General features: G+C 45.6%; 1 protein-coding gene across 7 annotated transcripts in view; it reads left to right on the top strand.

Moving 5' to 3' along the window:
• The first annotated feature begins 361 nt into the window (after positions 1 to 361).
• LOC125449037 (gastrula zinc finger protein XlCGF71.1-like) overlaps positions 362 to 7,197 on the top strand; it is a 33,863-nt gene continuing 27,027 nt past the window's right edge. For 4 of the 7 annotated variants that reach the window (XR_007246794.2, XR_007246793.2, XR_009443141.1 and 1 more), the window contains exon 1: positions 362 to 409. The gene's annotated coding sequence lies outside the window, so the exon portion shown is untranslated. Of the gene's footprint in view, positions 419 to 443; positions 602 to 2,645; positions 2,664 to 7,197 lie in introns of those variants that run through there. The other 3 variants (XM_048524614.2, XM_048524612.2, XM_059641748.1) reach the window with 3 other exon arrangements.

Below are 7,197 nucleotides of genomic sequence, written 5' to 3'. Positions count from 1 at the left end.
GTACATCATAACATTCAAGGTTATGGGTCTAGACTGCTAAATGGGATTAGATTAAAGGTCAGATGCAGTGTGGAGCAGACTTGATGGCCGAAGGTCCTTTTCTGCCCTTCACGATTCCGTATCTAATGGTCTTATGATGTATAAGCTTGCAGATTTGTAAGTAGAACAGGGCTCCGGGCCAAGAACTGTAAAGTGAGATTAGAATTAGGTGGTGGTAAGGCATTTAGGACTTACAATGTCCATTGGCCAGAACTTTACATCACAAAGGATCCTGAGAGATTGATGGGTCACTCGCATCGATAGGAGGCGGGGTTAGGATCACCCACCGTGATTGGCCGCTCCATTAACCAATCGTAGCCAGTGAGGGGCAACCGGCTGCCTGCACGGACATCGTGGGTACATTACTACGGTGAGTGAGGTGGGTGTAGTTGCACTGATGAGGGACAGACCGCGGATAGCGGGGACTGTGAGGCTTTATGAACACACGATGCAGCCCGCCAAAAATGAATTGGAAACCTCTCGCCTCGCGTTTGCAGCAAAATTAAAAAGGTGCCTCAGGCGATGACGATTGGACTCCCTTGCCACCGCCATCTTTATTAGGGTAAGGGCTCGCGGGACGCATCAGCTTTGTCAGGGGCTTGTGCATGTGCAGCCTTCTTTTGCCAGAGTGTGATAAGGCGCCGTTTGCACAGAGCAAATTCAGACCAAGAGAAATGTTTGTTTCTTCTCAGTTTATGTCACTGGATAAGTAGCGATAAGTCGGCGCGGTGGCTTAGTGGTTAGTACTGCTACCTGGCAGCGCCAGTGATCTGGGTTCGATTCCACCCTCGGGTGATTGTCTATCTGGAGTTTACACGCTTTCCCTGTCGGTTTGCTCCGGTTTCCTCCCGCAGTCCAAAGGTTAGGTGGATTGGCCGTGCTTAATCACCCATAGTGTCCAGTGATATGCAGGCTGGGTGGTTTGCCGATGAGAAACGCAGGTTGGGGGTTGGTGGGAGTGGTGTGGCAGGATTGCGTCTGGGGAGAAACATAGAAAATTGGCGTAGAAGTCGGTCGTTCAGCCCTCAAGCCTGCAGCAGAATTCAATACGATCGTGTAATCTCGGCATTCTGTCCTCACCCTCTCCCCATACCCCTCGATCCCTTTAGCCGCAAGGGCCACGTCCAGCTCTCTTAACAGGTTCCTGTGGGAGAGAATTCTGCAGGTTCATAACTATCTGAGTGAAGAAATTCTTTCTAATCTCAGTCCTAAATATTTTACCCCTTATTCCTAGACTATGACCTCTAGTTTTGGACTTTCCCAATATCTGGAACATTATTCCCACATCTAACCAGTTCAATCCTGTCAGGATTTTATATCTTTCCATACGATTCCTCCTCTTATTTTCCTAAATCAGCAAATATAAGCCTAATCAATCCAGTCTTCCCTCCTGCATCAGTCCTTCCATTCCCAGGAATCAGACTGCTGGACTCCTTCAATAGCAAGACTGCGCTTCCTCAGAACAAAACCGCACACAATATTCAAGGTGTGGCCTCACCCAAGCCCTGTATAAGTTAGTGTAACATCCTTCCTCCCATACTCAAATCCCCTCGCTACGAAGGCCAATCTGCCTGGAAGGCGAGGCTGAGTGGTATTATTGCTATACTACTAATCCAGAGACCCAGATAATGTTCTGGAGACCAGGTTTCAAATCCTGGCAGGTTGTGGAAATTGAATTCAATAAAAATAATATCTGGAATACAGAGTCTAATGGTGACCGTGAACTTGTTGCTGATTGTCAGAAAAACACACCTGTTTCACTCATGTCCTTTAAGGAAGGAAACTACCATCCTACCTGGTCTGGCCTACGTGTGACTCCAGATTCTCAGCAATGTGGTTGACTCTTAACTGCCCTCTGGGCAATAATTGCTGGTCTGGCCAGTGACACCCTCATCCTGTGAATGATTAATAAACAACAAATGCCATTAGCTTTCCTCACAGTCTGCTGCACCTATATGCCAACCTTCAGTGACTGTTCCATCATGATACCCAGGTCTCATTGCACCTCACCTTCTCCTAAACTGTCGCCATTCGGATAATAATCTGCCTTTCTGTTTTTTGCAACCAAAGTGGGTAACCTCACATTTATCCACATTACATTGTATTTGCCCACTCAGCCTGACTGTCCAAGTTACCTTGCAGCCTGTTAGCATCCTCCTCACAGCACACACTGCCATTCAGCTTCATGTCACCTGTAGATTTGCAGATATTGCATTTAATTGCTTTGTCCACATTGTTAATGTATATCGTGAACAGCTGAGGTCCCAGCACTGAACCTGACAGTACCCCACTGGTCACTGCATGCCTGAAAAAGATTCACTTTTTCTGACTTTCTGCTTCCTGTCTGTCAATCAGTTTTCTATCCATGTCAATACTTTACCTCTGATATCATGAGCTTTAATTTTCTTTACTAATCTCCTGTATAGAACCTTGTCAAAAGTCTTTTGAAAGTCCAGATACAGAATATTTACTGATTTGCCATTGTCTTCACTACTGGTCACACCCTGAAACCTCAGCCTTCCTGCTCCTCTGATGCTGCTTGGCCTGCTGTGTTCATCCAGCTTGTTATTTGTTATTTCAGATTCTCCAGGATCTGCAGTTCCTACCATCTCTGAACCATTCTGGTAAACTTCTTCTGCAATTGCTCCAAAGCCTGCACAACCTTCCCATAGCATGTTAACCAGAACTGCGTACAGTGCTCCAAATCATACAATAATATAATCTCTACAGTGTGGAAGCAGGCCATTCGGCCCATCAAGTCCATACAGACCCTCCCAAGAGCAGCTGAACTTTGATGGTATGAGGCATGCATTGGCCTGGATAATATGGCCAAAGATATTTAAGAGGTTGAACGTGGATAGGTGATGGCAGACATTTAAAGAACACATGGATGAACTTCGACAAGGCTCAACCATATGTTCTAGCCATGGGTAAAAGGGAAATCGGGGATAGTGTTAAAGCCAAAGAAGGTGGCATATAAATTGGCCAGAAAATGCAGCAAACCTGAGGACTGGGAGAAATTTAATATTCAGCAGTGGAGGGTAAAAGGTTTAATTTGGAAAGGAGAGATATAATATAAAAGCAAACTTGCGGAGAACAGACTACAAAAAGTTCTGTGGATATATGAAGAGAAAAAATGCTGAAGACAAATGTAGGTCCTTTGCAGTTAGAATCAGGTGAGTTCATAATAGACAACAAAGAGACAGCAGACCAGTTGAACAAACACTTTGGATCTGTCTTCACTAATGAAACGCTAGGGGACAGTGGGTCATGCATGAAGGAGGTTCTGAAGAAAATCCTTATTAGTCAGGAAATGGTATTGGGGAAATTGATGGGATTAAAATCCTGCTGCTCTGCATCCAGAGTACTTAAGGAAGTGGCCCTAGAAATGCATTGGTGATTGTTTTCAGCATTCCGCAGATTCTGGAAGAGTTCCCATGGACTTGAGGGTAGCTAATGTAACTCCACTGATTTTAAAAAAGGAGGGAGAGAGAAAATGGGGAATTATAAGCCAGTTAGCTTGACATCGGTGGTAGGAAAATACTTGAGTCTGTCATTTAAGTATGAACATTTGGAAAGTGGCAACAGAATTGGTCCCAGTGAGCATGGATTCACTAAAGGGAAATCATGCTTGATGAATGTTTTCTGAATTTTCTGAAGAAGGGTCTAGGCCCGAAATGTCAGCCTTCCTTTTACCAGAATGTTGTCTGGTTTGGAGTGTACTAGCTATAAGGAGAGTTTGGACTATGGGATTATTTTTGCTACAGCATTAGAGGCTGAGTGGCAACATGATAGGGGCAATTAAAATTTAGAGGCATGGATCAGGTGGATAGTCAGTGGGTTTTTTTTCTCAGGGTGGAAGTCAAATACAATGAGGCATAAGTTTAATGTGAGAGGACTGCAGATAAGGTGAATGGCAGTTTTCTTTTCCCTAGGTTGGGTGATTTCAAAACTACAGGGCAATTTTAAGGTGAGAGGAGAGAAATTTGAAAAAGACCCAAGGGTAATTTTTCTTTCTATACAGCAAAGGGTTCTTGTGTAGAATGAACTTCAAGAAGAAGTGGCGGATGCGGTTACAGCATTTAAAGGACATTTGGATAAATTCATGAATAAGAAATGTTTGGAGACATTTGGGCCAAGTGCAGGCAGGTGGGAACATGCTGGACAGTCTCAGCAGGTCTGGCAGCATCTTTGGTGAGAAATCAGACTGAACATTTCAGGCCCAGAAAAGGGCAAATGAGAGGGAGAGACAACACTTTGCGTCCAGGCTGTAATGTATAAACCAGTTACCTGCACTGAGGATGGATTGTCTGTCAGCAGCCCCTGTGATCAGCAGGAGTAAGAACAGCCAGCAGAGGGCTTCTGAGAGGAAGCGGCATCACTTTAGTGCCTACGGTAGAGCCTGGAAGCAGTGACCTAAGGGGTGGATTGTGTGGGCCTGGTATCAAGGAGTACTTAAAGCCCAAACATTAAATCAATGCAGTCTTTCCCTCCCTCACTCCTCCTCCTCCTCAAACCAGAAAAAAATATGCGGGAGAGAGACCTGCTATTGAAAATTTATTGGTAGTAGTGAGAAGTAAGGCGTTGGCACGAGAGGCTTTGGTGAGCAATGGCTCAGCAAAATGTACAGATAAATTTAGGTAAAGTCGTTTTAACTTTCTTCTCAGAGCATTTGATATGGTAGTATGGGCAGTGACATGCTCCTCTAGCAGGATGTGGGAGCTGAGGGCCTCTTCCAATCGTCCTTGATCACGAGACCTATGGGACGTGCACTAAGCTACAGCCCCTTGGAGACCATGTTAGGGAGCTGGAGCTGGGTCATTCGTGATGCTGAGTGACAAGAGTTTTAGTGAGGTGGTCACACCTAAAGTGCAGGCAGACAGTAGCTGGGTGGTCACCAAGAAAGGCAAAGGTAGTGCAGGAATCTCCGTTGGCCGTTCCCCTGAAAACAAATATATCATTTTGGATACCGTTGGAGGGAGTGGGTGACCAATCGGGGAAAGCAGCAGTGACCAGGTCCATAGCACTACGACTGGCTATGGGGCACACCAGGAAGGGGCAAAGGTAAACAGGACCTTATTCATAGGAGACTCAATTGTTAGGGGGAAAGATGGGAGATTCCACGGCTGCATTAGGGAATCCAGGATGGGGTATTGCTTCCTGAGTGTCAGGGTCCTGGATGTCTCAGAACGGCTGTAGAACATTCTCAAGAGGTGAGATGTTATTGGAATAACATCCCATTGATTTCTATACTTTAATGTCCTTTATCTGCCTACACATAGCTATGCAGGCACTGCCTTAAAACTTCCTGCCCAGCTAGGAATTAGGTGTAAGACTTCAGAACTCCTTATCTTCCTACACATCGGTATGCAGACCCTGCCTTAAGCTTCCTGACTGAATAGAATTAGTTAAACTGTCTCAAATAAGGTTTAGTGAGGAATAATTGTAAAGGTGTGAGACTTCTGAAGTAGAGATAATGGGAACTGCAGATGCTGGAGAATCCAAGATAACAAAGTGTGGAGCTGGATGAACACAGCAGGCCAAGCAGCATCTTAGGAGCACAAAAGCTGATGTTTCGGGCCTAGACCCTTCATCAGAGAGGGGGATGGGGCAAGGGTTCTGAAATAAATAGGGAGAGAGGGGGAGGCGGACCGAAGGTGGAGAGGAGTGTGTAGGTGGGGAGGTAGGGAGGACGGACAGGTCAAGGAGGTGGGATGAGGTTAGTAGTAGGAAATGGATGTGCGGCTTGAGGTGGGAGGAGGGGATAGGTGAGAGGAAGAACAGGTTAGGGAGTCGGGGACAAGCTGGGCTGGTTTTGTGATGCAGTGGGGGGAGGGGACGAGCTGGCCTGGTTTTGGGATGCTGTGGGGGAAGGGGAGATTTTGAAGCTTGTGAAGTCTGCATTGATACCATTGGGCTGCAGGGTTTCCAAGTGGAATGTGAGTTGCTATTCCTGCTGTGTTCATCCAGCTCCACACTTTGTTGTCTAGACTTCTGAAGTATGTAACTTCTGTCTCCGACAAAGGGGCCAGGGCACTGACTTTGTTCAAGCCAGACACATCGGCAACTTGAAGTTACATTCTGTCACGTTAACAAATTGAAATTGCCTCCTGCCATTAGCAGTCACTTCATGAACGATCGATACTATATCCTGGTTCTGGATGAGTTTGCTCGCTGAGCTGGAAGGTTAGTTTTCAGACATTTCGTTACTTTTTTTATTTGAAAAAATATACTTTATTCATAAGATGTACAAAAAATAAAACATATTTACACACCTACCCAGTCATGCAAGCCGCTCCGGGTTACCCAGGGGGTACATACGCCAACTAAAGGAAAAAAAAGCAAAGAAAACACCCCGCACTGTCCCCGTTGGCCCCCTGACCAGTTGGGGAAGGCGCCAGCTGGGCCCAGTCAGACATTTCATTACCATTCTAGGTAACAGCATCAGTGAGCCTCTGACGAAGCACTGGTGTTATGTCCCGCTTTCTATTTATCTGGTTAGGGCTCCTTGGGTTGGTGATGTCATTTCCTTTGGTGATGTCATTTCCTGTTCTTTTTCTCAGGGGATGGTAGATTGGCTCCAAATCAATGTGTTTGTTGATGGAATTCCGGTTGGAATGCCGTGCTTCTAGGAATTCTCGTGCGTGTCTCTGTTTGGCTTGTCCTAGGATGGATGTGTTGTCCCAATCAAAGTGGTGTCCTTCCTCATCTGTATGTAAGGATATGAGTGATAGTGGGTCATGTCGTTTTGTGGCTAGTTGATGTTCATGTATCCTGGTGGCTAGCTTTCTGCCTGTTTGTCCAATGTAGTGTTTGTCACAGTTCTTGCAAGGTATTTTGAAGGTTCTTCAAGACCGTCAATAATACCCTTACTGGCATAACATTCACAAAAGAGGAGGAAAACAACGACAAACTGCCATTCCTAGATGTCACAGTGGAGCGAACAGCCAATATGGAACTTCAAACCAGCGTCTACAGGAAAACAACACATACGGACCAAATACTGAACTACAGGAGCAACCATCCCAACACCCACAAACTAAGCTGCATGAGATCATTATTCCAACGAGCCACCACACACTGCAGCACAGAGGAACTACAAAGAGCAGAAGAAAATCACGTATACAGTGTATTCAAAAAGAATGGGTACCCTATGAA

The sequence above is a fragment of the Stegostoma tigrinum genome, chromosome 43 (assembly GCF_030684315.1).
Source record: "Stegostoma tigrinum isolate sSteTig4 chromosome 43, sSteTig4.hap1, whole genome shotgun sequence".
In the NCBI taxonomy this organism is placed as follows: Eukaryota; Metazoa; Chordata; class Chondrichthyes; order Orectolobiformes; family Stegostomatidae; genus Stegostoma; species Stegostoma tigrinum.
This window is presented reverse-complemented; position numbering and strand designations above follow the sequence as displayed.